A 13,446-nucleotide genomic window follows, 5' to 3' on the forward strand; every position below is an offset into this window, starting at 1 on the left:
AGGCAGGTATTGAGACAGGAGCCCTCAGGAAAGAGTTTTTAACTGGTAAGTTGCTCATTTAATTGTTGTGTTCTAATATGAAACAAAACCAGTCAATCAGCTAAAACTGGGTATTGCTGTTTTGTCTAAGATATGGTTTCAGGTATTGAAAACAGATTCTTTGAAGGAGCTGGAAACCAGGGTAAAAATCCCAAGTACTCCTTGACGGACCTTGATAATGAGAACTTCAGGTTTGTACATGCTTTTTTTTCACATTACTGAATGTACTGGATGTAAGGCTTTTATAACTGAGATGTTTTCTACCTTGCACACAGAACTATTGGTGAAATAATGGCAGTCAGCCTGGCACAAGGTGGCCCACCTCCTGCTTTTCTGAGAGGGTGGTGCTACAGCTTCCTCTGCACAGGAGAAGTGGACTTAAACTCTCTGTCTAAGGAAGATGTGGCCGATCTAGAATCCTGTCAACTCATCAGCAGGGTGAGCACTCTGTTCAAGAGTTTTCAGATATAAATTAGATAAAGATTAGTTTTAACATTTATTTTATTCGCTGCTTTATTTAAAAAAATACTTATTTTCTTTTTTCTCAGGTTGAAGATTCTGCAGATGCTCAGTGTCTGATGTTGAACACTGATGAAATTATAAGCTGCGGATACACGAGCCAGATCAACCTGGACAGCAAAGAAAGCATCATTCGGTAAGAGTTTTAAAAGAATATTACATTTCAAAATATCTTTCATTTAAAATTGTAAACATTTCAAACCATGTTTTTTTTCTCCAAAGAGCAATTGTCCTGCATTCAACTACAAGACTAATTCCAGTGCTGCAGCAAATCCGAAAGGGCTTGAACTGTATGGCCTGGTGGACCAGATGGCTACAAACCCTGAAGCTTGCCGCTCCCTGTTTGTTCCTGGGAACATTATCAAGGAATCAGTTTTAACTGCCACTTAATCCTTTCTTACATTTGCCTAGTAATATATTGGAATTTCCATTTTGTATAACCTTTACAAGCCTATATTTCAACCAAATATGCATTCATTATATTTAACCAAATATGCATTCACTGTTTCTTTATAGCCTGATGCTGATTTCATAATGATGTGCGTCCAGCCCAATTTCAGTGAAAAGGGCACTTCTAAGGAGAGAACTGAGAGGAAGATCATCAACTTTCTGCAAGATTTCTTGCAGGAGGTTGAAATTTCAGGTACTATATACTTTATATAGCATACACAATTACGCATAACAATTTGAATGTACTGAGCACATTCTTGAATAATTTATTTTATCTGTAAATTTGAATAGCTTCTCTTGTTATTTGAAATATACATCAGTCACAGATGGGGAGACAGAGAGTGCAGCTGGTGACGCAGAGCCTGTTGCAGTGCCACACGTGCTCCAGTGGATGACGGGGCAGTCCCACATCCCTATACTCCCTGATGAGAAGAGACATTTCAAAATAACATGCAACTTTGACCACAACTGGGACGGAACGACTAGGAGATCACTCAGTTTGCTACCCAATTGTGAGTGCATGCACTCAGACTGTGACTTTTCCAGTACAGCATCTTAGCACTTACATTGACTTTAGAAGAATCATGAGCGAGGCAGTAAAATATGGTGGTGGATTCCACAGAGTTTAACACAACGAGATCTACTCAAATCAAAGCAATAACTAAGCAATCATTGTTTAATGATTTTGATTAGAATATTGTACATACAGAGGTGGCAAAAGTAAAAAGTACTCTTCTGGGTGCTGCTGAGTTTACACGTTTTGGGAAGTTCCTAATTCAGACAAAAGACTGGTAAAAATAATTCTTAAAAAAAATCAGTGATCTATGAAATTAATACAAATTGTAAACCAATTATTGTGTTAAATATATAGAAGTAAACTACCATTACCTGTTAATTTGGGTTTTATTTTGGGACTTCCCAAAATGGGTGAACTCAGCACTTTTACTTTTGCCACCTCTAATTGTATAACATCTTTACCATTTCTTTTTTTAGAGCTAGACAGAACTCATAACAGTTGTTGCTACTGTTAGTTATACATCCCAAAGGGTGCCACTCCTTAAGTGCCTTTTTTTTTTGCTGGTTCATTAGTAAACATAATGGGATGTTTTTGCCAAGTGCAATATTGTAACCAGCTAAGAAGTTCAGGGTTAAATGTCATTGTTGGTTGGATACTAGTTGCAAGTATCGTGTGTACAAGTCACGCCCATGTGACTGAGAATGTTCCACAGGATCAAGAGTTCTCTGAAGTTCTTCCAGGGCTTCATCATCCAGTGGACACACAATTTCGGGAACCACAACTGTACCGTTGGTGTCTCCTTGCAGCGTTGCACTCTCCCATTCAATGCCTGGATCTTGAAGTTCCTACAAAGCCAGAAAACTATTCAAATACAGTAAGACTTTGAACCTTAAAACGTTTTTCTGATGTTTTCTGTCTATTTAAAATAATTTAATATTTTTGGAAAAAAATGTACAATAAAGGTGCAAATGTTCATTGAAAACATTAAATTTAGAAATAAAAACTGCTGGTAATTGAACAGACATATCCGCTCTCCTTCATCCGGTCGCTGCACTTGCTGAACACACCAGTATTTGTATGCGTTATTTCCAGCAATTGAGTCGGTTCATGTCCACAGCGTAAGCGAACCGTACCAGAGTTAGTCTGGAGCCAGACAGAGACCTCCTCCTCCTCCTCTTCAGCCGGGCCTCGGTTCGGCTGTCTGGTCCACACCCGAGTGCGATCGCTGTATTCACACCTGCCCAAAAGATCCGCACAAAGCGGGGGAACGAACCTGAGCTCGATTCAGTCGAACCACACAAGGCAGGTGTGCATACACCCTAAATCACAGGGTCATTTCAATATTCGGGTGAACTAACCCTTTAAGTCTTTTGCTGCATTGGATATATTCACATTCCACTATATAAATAAATGTGGATAGGAGCAGGCTTCACTCAATGGGTACACTTGTCCATTTAAGAGTGCTGGCCCAGATAATTATAATACATAAAGTGGGAGAGAGGCCGCACTATGCTTAAATATGTTTTTATTTATATTTGCACAGACGCCTTCCTCAGTGTGCAACAAAGTAACAATGTAGTCACTCTTATATGCCCACACCCATATATTACCACAAGCCAATAATGTTAAAGGGGTATCAAGTCAATAATGTCACATATATCAAACAGTCTATTAATGAAAGACAACGGCTGTTATACATATAAAAAAATTACACATGCAATACACATTTGTGTGTTCTATTTTATAAGAAACAACTTAGTGACAAATCTTCATTCATCCCATTCGGGATACATGTGTTTGAGTTAAAAATATCCCAAGCCTCTGGTTGCAGGAGGCGGTTCTCACGGTCTCCCCCTCTTGGAGAGCGATTAACAACCTCTAAACCCATGAACTCGAGCATATTTGCATCATGTCCCGCAGTGTTAAAATGCCTTGCGACTGATGATCTGTCATCGTTCTTCCTGATCGCGCATTTGTGCTCAAATTCGTGTTTTTAACTGTCACTTGGTTTTCGAAAAAGGTTCGAGTCGAAAAAGATGGATAGGCAAGGCAAGGCAAGTTTAAGTTTTATCTTTTTGGATAAAGCAAGCAAAAAAGCTGTCGGGACTAAAAATAGAAAAAGAAAGAGGGAAAAGGAGATGGCATGTCAATTGATGCGCCAACAGCTAAATAAGTGGATGGTCAAAGGCAACAGATTTAAAGTGTGACGTCCACGCATGTAGGCTAGGAGATTCCCGGTGGGCCGACGTGCTTTTTGGGCCGATACATCTAATAGGCTATTTTTTTTTGTCTTTGTCTTAACGGCCCATAAAACATGTACATCGGCGGCCCATTCGTTTTGTTTTGTTTTGCTTAATTGGCGGCGCTGGGTTAGTGCCGTTGTAATGCATTGGTAAAAAAACGTCAGATATATTTATTTTTATTTTTTTGACATTTTTCATTACACACGTAGATCAGCGGCCCATTGGTTCTTTTCTTGATTGACACTGGGCTGGCCTAATCACATCTTTAATGTGAAGTATAGAAATTAGTAAAAAAACTAATTATGAAAGTTTCCTTTAGTTTTCAGTGCATTTGTTTTACAATATATGTCGCTTGGTTTTCCGCACATAAAGCAGCCCACAAGGGCACGTCAGTAAATACACAATAAAAGTGGATAAGCATGTGATTCTGCCCTTTACTTTGTATGTCCTGCCTGTTTTTGGATGTGTAAATGCGTTTTCTGTGAGCATAAAGTTACATGCTGCACAGCTCAAACACTTGAAATTGCCGTGTGTAAGTATAAAGGGAAAGGCGACTGGGAAGGTGCCGGAGGTGCGACCGCACTGACCGCTCTCTCAGGCTGGTGCTCGTTTACAGCAGCTGCGCGGCGGGTCCTGGACAGTGTGACCTATGTCCGGGTCACTGCTTAAAATGTGCCAGTGACGATGCACAATGCTCTTTACGCTATTTGAAGTCTGACCATAAGTGGATACAAGGAAGACTGCGTTTGAGAGAGGGTGGATGGAAACTCTGGTAGTGCAGGAAGGAGTTGCGATCCGTTTCTTTGCGATACATTTCAGTGTGTAGCGTGTTATCTGCCTTCCTCACTGAAACACCCAAAAACGGGAGGACCTTATCATCATGAGCCAATGTGAATTTGATAGAGGGCAGTCTGGTATTTACATAACTATTAAAAGCAATCAGTTCTTCTTTTGAGCCCAACCACACAAGAAATATGTCATCTATGCATCTGTACCACACTTTCAGATATTGTTTAAAAGGATTGTGGTTATAAATATAATCATGTTCAAACTTACCCATAAACAGGTTGGCATAATTAGGGGGAATATATGGGAGAACCCATGGCGGCACCTTGAGTTTGTAAGAAAAAACTGTTTTGAAACATGAAATAATTTGTTGTTAGAACTTCATTAGCCAATGGCAATAGGAGTTCAGTGTGTGGCACTTGGTTTGAATATGGGACTGACCTGAAGGAAGATGCTATATCTACTGTAAATGCTTTCTCGATCCCTCACAATACTCGCCTCTAGCTTCAGTGAACAACATCAGTGAGATCACACATGTGTTTGAGTTGCTAAGAGTGGATGCTAGGGGTGTTGTGGGTGAAGCGGTCACGGCCGTGTTTTATTGTGAATAACACACAGCTATTGACCAATCAGAATCAAGGATGGGAACTAACTGTGTTATAAACTGCAGGCCAAACCTTGGGTGAGGACCTTCCTACACTTTCAACATCATTCATTAACAAGTTGTAAAGCAGAAGCCAGTTTAACCCAATAATTATATCAAAAGTGAGGAAAAGCTGTTATGGCTCATGGGTAGCTCTGTTGTACAGTAGTGTTTGAGTGCAGTCTGGGTGAACAAGCAAGCAGAGTCAAGCATGTGTTCTGTCTGAGACCATCACCTATAGTTATAGCGCCGGTGAGTAAGGCATCAAAGATGGACACATCCATACAACTAAAACATGTCGTATCACAATCATCTGTCAGATCTGAACTAGCAGCAGCTTTCATGAGTGGAGAAGAGAGGATTATCTGAGTCGGGCACAGGCCACAGAGCTGACAGGAGTTCAAAATTCAATATTGATTTGAAATGTAGGTTTAATATTCCACATGTATTTATGAGGCGTGACTGTAAAGGGGGAATACATGTAATTACCACGATTGTTGCATGTAATGCAACGGCTATGATCATTTACTTCATTCAGACGAGTGAATATGAGCAACACCGTGTCCTAACCAGACTATCTCTGCGACGCCGCCGCTGGAACGACAGAGAGTATGATCACTTCAGGTGTAGCGCTGCATATGTGCTTTAGTTAATGCTAAATGAGTCTGATGATCATTCTGTTTGTCTTTTATAGCCGTACTGAAAGCAGCTCCCCTCAGATCTCAAACGTGAACAAGAACGCTCAAACTGTGTGTTAACAGACAAGTGTGTTCTGACATCAGCTGTTTCAGTGACTCTGTGTGTATTTTTAATAAGGTTAAAAAATGGTCTTATATTCATGAATTTGTGTAATTATCCATTAGGTTGCGAGTGCTTGGAGCTTGCCGATCTTCTGATTAGCTGTTATTTTTACCACTGTGACACACATTATCTGTCGCTATAATCTTATGGCATCTGGTTAGGACACGGTGTTGCTCCTCCTACCCGTTAACACTTGACCTCAGCAATACTGGGAAATGAGCAGAACTAAGTGTGTTTGTTAAAGCTGATGATGGGTGACGTCACTTCTGGTTGACGTTTAAAGTTTTGTCAAACAAACGGAGGCTAGCTCGACCACCCCCTATTTTAGCTCTTTTCCCGCTGTCTTCCCGTTTTAGTATTTTCCCTGAAAATATCATAGTCTTTCTCACACACACACACTTTCTCTCTCTCCTCTCTCTCTCTCTCTCTCTCTCTCTCTCTCACACACACACACACACACACACACACACACACACACTGTCTCTTTCTCTCTCACACACACATACACTGTCTCTTTCTCTCTCACACACACATACACTGTCTCTTTCTCTCTCACACACACATACACTGTCTCTTTCTCTCTCACACACACTGTCTTTCTCACACACACACATTCTTTTTCTCTCTCTTTCTCACACACACACACACACACACACACACTGTCTTTCTCTCTCTCACACACACTGTCTTTCTCACACACACACTGTCTTTCTCACACACACACTGTCTCTCCCCCACTCACACTGTCTCTGTCTCTCCCACACACACACACACACACACACACACACACACACACACACACACACACACACACTCTGTTTCTCCCTCACACTCTCAGAGTTTACATACAGTATTTATCAAAGACATTGTGGCTCCATTTTCCTTTTCTTTCCTGGTTTTAGGAATCGTGGCATTCCCTGGAAAAATCTGATTGCGTTCAATTCCGATAACGCAAGTGTCATGAAAGGCAGGCACATCTCAGTAATAAGTAGGGTTACAGTAAACCAGCCTAATGTGCAAGATCTCGGCTGCGTCTGGCTCCTAGGCCAGCTCGCCACTGGTTGTGAAGGCATGAAGGCTGCAAAGCTGCCTGTGGAAGACACACTGGTGGGCATTTACACACACTTAACCAGTGGGCTGCTCTTCAGGTAGGGTTTGTTATAGTATATGTATGCCACTCGTAATTAAAGTAGATCTTAATTACATAACTCTTGTGTGATGATGATGATGATGATGAAAAAATTGCCATTACAACACTTTTAAATTTCCCTTTGTGTTCAGTTTTTTTTTTTTTTTTTTATATGCAAACCTAAAATTATATTTTATAATGGTATTTTCTTTTTCACCATATATTCCTATCTATAGGCATATTTTAACAGTCACGAGGGGGGGGGGTGGAGACGAACACTAAAATTAGGGATCTGTCAAAACATCTCAACGATCCATTGATTAAGGCGTACTTCAAGTTCCTCAGTGTTGCCCTTCAGCCTCTATCAGACTCTAATATTGCCTTTCAGGTTGGTATAGTCATCATATCCTAGTTGTCACAATAATAAATTGATAACCACAGATGATAATCCTCATCATTTCGCTATTATTTGCTATCTACAGTCAGAGCAGGTACAGATACTCCAGCTGGACAAAGAGATGACCAGGCGTATCAAGCGGATGCTGGGGTGCCTTGTTCCAGCAAAGGCGATTATGGATGTCCCTCTCCGAGAAGTGAACTTTGGAGAGGAACATCAACTGGCAGACGAGGACCTCTTCACTGGAGGAGACACAAAGGCGTTCATTAGAACTGCAGAGTTCCCTGTTCCAGTCGAAGTACTCCCAAAAGTGCTATTACGCCATACATTATAGTTATCCTTTTTAACCCGCTTAGAAAAGCGCCACGTTTTATTTTGTGTCACCATACTTGGTCTTCTAACTGCTCGTGTAACTGTTTTTAAATAGGGAAAACGTTGATGTGTTTGGTCACTTCTAAATTCATTGCTGTCAGATACCATTGAATATACTGGGGTAAGCTAAGTACTATCTAAGTGTCACCGTGCGCTAGAGTGATTAAGTGCACGCACTGAGATGAGAGAGGTATGTATCAACTCGTCTTAGTTAAGAGAATAACAGTTTAATATGAAAAACGGTGGAGTATCCATTTAACACAAATCCATGTTTTTTTTTTTTATCCATTTCATGTAGAACTGAGAGCTTTCTACGAAGCAGTTTTACGCAAGATGTTTGCTTGCTTTCCAATCAATTCCCAGCTACTGAAGGACTTGAGAATACTAGACCCTGGATCTCGAATGGAGATAAGTCCAGACACTGGAAGGGATAACATGTATTTTGTATGGTAAATCTGTGATGAGTGAAGGGCAATTTCTGAATGTTTTTAACTCAGAAATCAGAGATAGTCAGCTGGCAGGATCTACCTTGAGGGTTATGATCAATTAATGTGTTTTCTTTCTCAGTGTCGAGGCTAGGTGCCCTGTTCCCACAGTTTCTCCTGAATGAGGATGGGCTCAGAGAGGAGCTAATTGATTTCCAAGTCACTGATAGCAAAGATCTCCCACAAGAACCAAGAATAGACAGGTTCTGGGGCCTGGTAGGAAAGAATGACAGCTTCACTGAGTTGGCGAGACTTGCAAAGACACTGTTGTGTACTGTATACCACACAGTAACGCAAGCTCAGAAAGGGCGTTTAGCATGGTGAGCAAGATTGTTACATCCAGCCGGATGGCACTGGATTCCAGCACTGTGTGTGCATTGCTATCTTGTAAAATAAACCACACTGGTCAGGTTCACCTACACACTCCCTCACAGAAAGTGTTCAGAAATGCTAAATCAGCCACATATGTATACAATAGGGCTCGTGCTTCACACCAGGAAGGGTGACAAGGTTGTCTTTACGGTCTCTATCCATTTGTTCAACTGCCTCTTACACACGTTCTGTCTGTCTGTCTCTTTCTCTCTGTTTCTTTCTCACTCTGTCTCCCAACATTAAGATAAAACACGTTGTAGCAAATGAAAATGTGTTATATTTACTTTGTTCATAAATAAAGCACTTTAAACATATCCATTGGTCTGTCATTCTTTAATATATATTGTGTAGTTATAAACTCTTTAGACCAGGGGTGGGCAAACTACGGCCCGTGGGCCACATACGGCCCGTTAGGCTGTTTAATCCGGCCCGTCGAGTATTTAAAAAAATGTCTTAAGATCGCTTTCATTTTGCCTTTTTCTTGCAATACTTTGCGTTATATATATTGCGTTACATATATTTGACAATCGGAATATCAGGCCTATCATGCCATAGGTAACAAATGTAAAAAAGGAAAAATGACATAAAAGCAGATTATCATTCATTCAGCGCTGTTGTGGCTGCGGTGCGTCACTAACAAGCAATGACGCGTCACCATGGAAACCAAACAGACAGGGGGGGGGTTCCACAAATGTATGACTTTTGGAAGTGCAAATTGATTGCCATATGCAGTTTTAATAAAGTTGAATTAACGTAACCTTCTGTCATTTTTACTCTTCTAAGTGTACACTTGCAGGTGTTTTGTTTCTAATTTACTGTTAGGCCCTTTAAATAATAAGGATAAACAATATTTAAAAAGTATAGGCTATAATTATCTAAAATCTGACTAATTAAAAATTAACCTCAAAGCATAACATGCTAAATGGGGGATATCTAGCATAAAAAATGTATTGTCAGAATGTCATCTCTCAGTTGTTGAATTTCGCGCAGACGTTGCCACAACGTAAATGTGTTTGCTCAGCCCGATCTCATGAAAGTGTGAATACCAAGAATTGTATTTGTAGTGCTTATGATATGCAGTTTTCGCGTGCATATGATACGCACTTTATGGCGTGTAATAGGCACGAACTCTGCACCCCTCATCCTAACCAAGGGGTTTACAGTGCGTAGCATATGCACGCAAAAAAAACATTTTTGCCGTATAAATGGCACGAGAAATTAAATTTGTCGTATAGATACGCACTTTCATGAGATCGTGTCTCATAATCTACTGGGCCGGCCCTCTGTCAAATTTTAAAACCCAGTGTGGCCCTTGAGCCAAAAAGTTTGCCCACCCCTGCTTTAGACTGTTAACGATTAGTGCTTTTGTTAAAAGTTTGTGGGTAAGAATCGTGTAAAACAACAAATCCCTTATTTTGGGGATGTATTCCGGGAAATCTCCCTTATTTTCAGTGTTCAGTGTTGACAGCTGTGGTGTTGCCGCTTGTGGAGCCTGGGCTGTGTCTACAGAGACCGCGTGTCTCTAGAACACTTCACAAGAACACTTTATCTTTAAATCAGCGAAGATGCATGGTCAGAATACTAGTTTCACACCTTACGAGTCGCTTTGGAGGAAAGTATGTATGCATTTGTCCGTAATGAAAAGTATATTTTATTGCATATGGGTTGTATATTCAACTGACAAAAGTGAATTTAGGTCAAATAGTGCATCCAACTTGGGCCAGTTGCATGAGCTGTAAATCATGGCCAAGTACACTGTACATTTTCAGGAGTGACAACTGCATTTAAATACTGGAGGGAATCCCCTAAATTATAGTTTTGTGTTTATGGAGTAGAACTCTCGAAACCGGGATGATTGACACCATGGTAACTATTGCAATGTTCAGGTGCGTTTGGCTATTTTTAACCAAAGTAGTAATAATACAGTCACCAAAGACTATATAACTGAACCACTGTCAACAAAGCCATCATGCTTATGTTTGCAAGGCTTCTTCTCAGAGTGCTCTCTTGAAGGGTTGCCATCCAGCGGTCCAGTTTATTGAGTTAATAAAGTAGACAGGTGCATGTATATGTTGATATATGGCTTATTCCCACGATAACACGTTTGGATTTGAATTTATTATGGGCTCGTTCTTATTTGTTGTTTTTCTAGCAAGATCTTGCAACACTGATTCAAAACGTGCTTTGTGATTTCTTGCAGTGCACATACAAAAATACACAACTCTATACATGTTCAAGTACGTCATTAACAACTAGTTGTTCAGTTTGGTTCCGTACACACACTACGCAGAATTTCTGTAGATGCGATTGTCGCCAACTGCAGTTTCAGTCCCGTTGTAGAATACGATTGTCTCTCCTGTAAATTACTGAACTGTGTCTGTACGTAAAAAAATAACAAAATCTGTCATTAATGAATCCCTTCATGTTGTTCCGATCCCCTAAGACTTCTGTTCATCCTCAGAACACAACTGAAGATATTTTAGATGAAATCTGAGAGGTTTCTGTCCCTCCATTGACCGCTTAAGCAACTGACCATTCGAAGGCCCAGAAAGGTAGTAAAAACTTCATGGATGTAGTCGATGTTAGGCTCCACAAGTACAGTAGACACTACTGTAATAATACTGTAATACAGCGTTCTGGTACGGGTTGTATCGTGAGAGTCGTGTTCTAGCGTCAGCACAACAAGCATGCGTCGTGGTGCTCTTGAGGACAGGAGAAGAAGCAGCTCTTGTGAACGTGCATTGGCGATTGAAGCGGAAGTGAAGAAAATGTTGAATATAGTTGATATTTTTGTATTTTTTGGCACACAAAAAGCATTCACGTCACTTCAGAAAATTACAGTTGAACCACTGGAGTAACATGGTCTACATCCATGAAGTTGCAATAATGACAGATGTTTTTATTTTTGGGTGAACTATCCCTTTAAAGGTGAATTGACAACCAAATTTAGCTACAGTGAAATTCTTTCATGTCTGTATTATAATGATATGTAAACTCCATAATTCTTTTTATTATTATTATCATTTCTAGCCCATCCTCTAAGACAAAGATGTGTTTGGCTGTTTCTCTGGTTGAGCAATATCCCTGTCTAAAGGACTCCCAGGGTAAAGCCTATGCAAGTACAACTTTCGTGTTGCCACATTTCTAAAGCTTCTCATTTTGAAAGGAACAAAGTGGTCTATGGCCTTGTTACATGTTCACAGGATGCTGTGGCTGTTCTTGAAGCTGAACACCTTATTCAGAAAGGCGGAGAAAATGAGTAACCCATTCTGTGGAGCCCCTAAAGGGACATGCTGATGGAAAAATGAGATGAGGAGAATATATTTCAATGCTTCTGCGTTCATTTCAGGGTTGTGCTGATAGACGATGCCATCCGTCCATCGCTGATGGCTGACAGACGTCACAATGTTGTGCCGGATCGTGATTCCTCCCCCCCGCAAGAAAATCTTAATTAATCACACTATATCGCCCAGTGCAATGATGCTTTCAATTTCCGTGCAGTTACTTCAAATACATTTATTTCTTTTCTGCTTTGGTAATAATAACATAATGAAGTTTTTTCCCGATCACAATACAAATTACATTCAAGACAGTTCGATGAACAATTTAAACAGTAAAGATTTTATTTTGCTAAAATTATTAGAATTATAGGCTACTAGATGTTTTACACAAACTAATTGACTGATATTCAAATGTATAACTTCTTGTATAGCCAAGATTTTATATTTGTTATCCCCAATCTCTCTCTCTTTAGGGGAAGTGTAAATATGAGATTCTGGAAACTATCTAAATTTAGCGGGGGGAATAAAGTCCCGTGCAGACCTTTCACTGTAAACATTGGCTGATGTCAATTTGATAGACATTGCACAACCCTAGTTTATTTGTTAAAGGACAATTCCGGTATTTAAAACTTTGAGTCTATTTTGTAGTTTGTTTTGGATGAACTAGAGTGGTGGACAAAGAAATTTTGACAATGGTTCCTGTCTCGACTTTTTGACTATTTTAGAATTGCCCATGACCGCTTTAGAGTGGCTGTCTATGGCCATGCACAAACATGCCCTTAAAACAACCCGTAACGTTCGTTTTCAAAACTGTGCAACTCACCGAGTGGATAGTGGTGTTTGTTGATGATTAAAAACAAATATATCGGCGCAATGTATGATTGGTGGATTCTCTGCATGAAATACGGATACGGATTCCCGTATCGCACGGAGAAGGACAACAGTATATCGCTATATCGATGTTTTGTCCCACCCCTAGTTTTGTATATAATGCTGCATTGTGCATTGTGTTGTGAGTTGTATGTTTTTGACATTCCTCTGTTTTTAACAGGTTGGGACCAGCATAGTTGAATACTTGAAGGAGGCTGGGCTCACTAAACCCTTCCCCTCCGTCCTTGGTCTTGGGGACGACAGTCAGTGCCTCCAGGCCTGTGTAACTGCTGGCAAACAGGCACTACAGCAAAACACTCTCCTTGGTGCTGTGCACACATGCTTTAAACTGTGTTTTGGACATCCATTTCCCGAAGCAGTGCGCACCAGTGTGGGAATCTGTGCAGACTGTTGTCTACTGACTCCCAGGAACAGAATCCCCTTCAGTGAGTGGATATGTGTCATGTGAAGCAGTACTGGAACCAAAACAACTAAAGAATATCACTCCAGTAAAATTACAATTAGGCCTATTCATTTTCAAA

At 40.4% G+C, this 13,446-nt stretch overlaps 1 long non-coding RNA gene across 1 annotated transcript; it reads left to right on the forward strand.

The window, feature by feature from the left end:
• Positions 1-331: 331 nt before the first annotated feature.
• LOC311081583 lies at positions 332-908 on the forward strand. The gene is made up of 3 exons (XR_014605934.1): positions 332-477; positions 588-694; positions 781-908. It is a non-coding gene; the product is annotated as an uncharacterized lncRNA (long non-coding RNA).
• The last annotated feature ends 12,538 nt before the right edge of the window (positions 909-13,446 follow it).

Source organism: Abramis brama, assembly GCF_963993115.1.
Source record: "Abramis brama genome assembly, chromosome: 4".
NCBI classification, from domain to species: Eukaryota; Metazoa; Chordata; class Actinopteri; order Cypriniformes; family Leuciscidae; genus Abramis; species Abramis brama.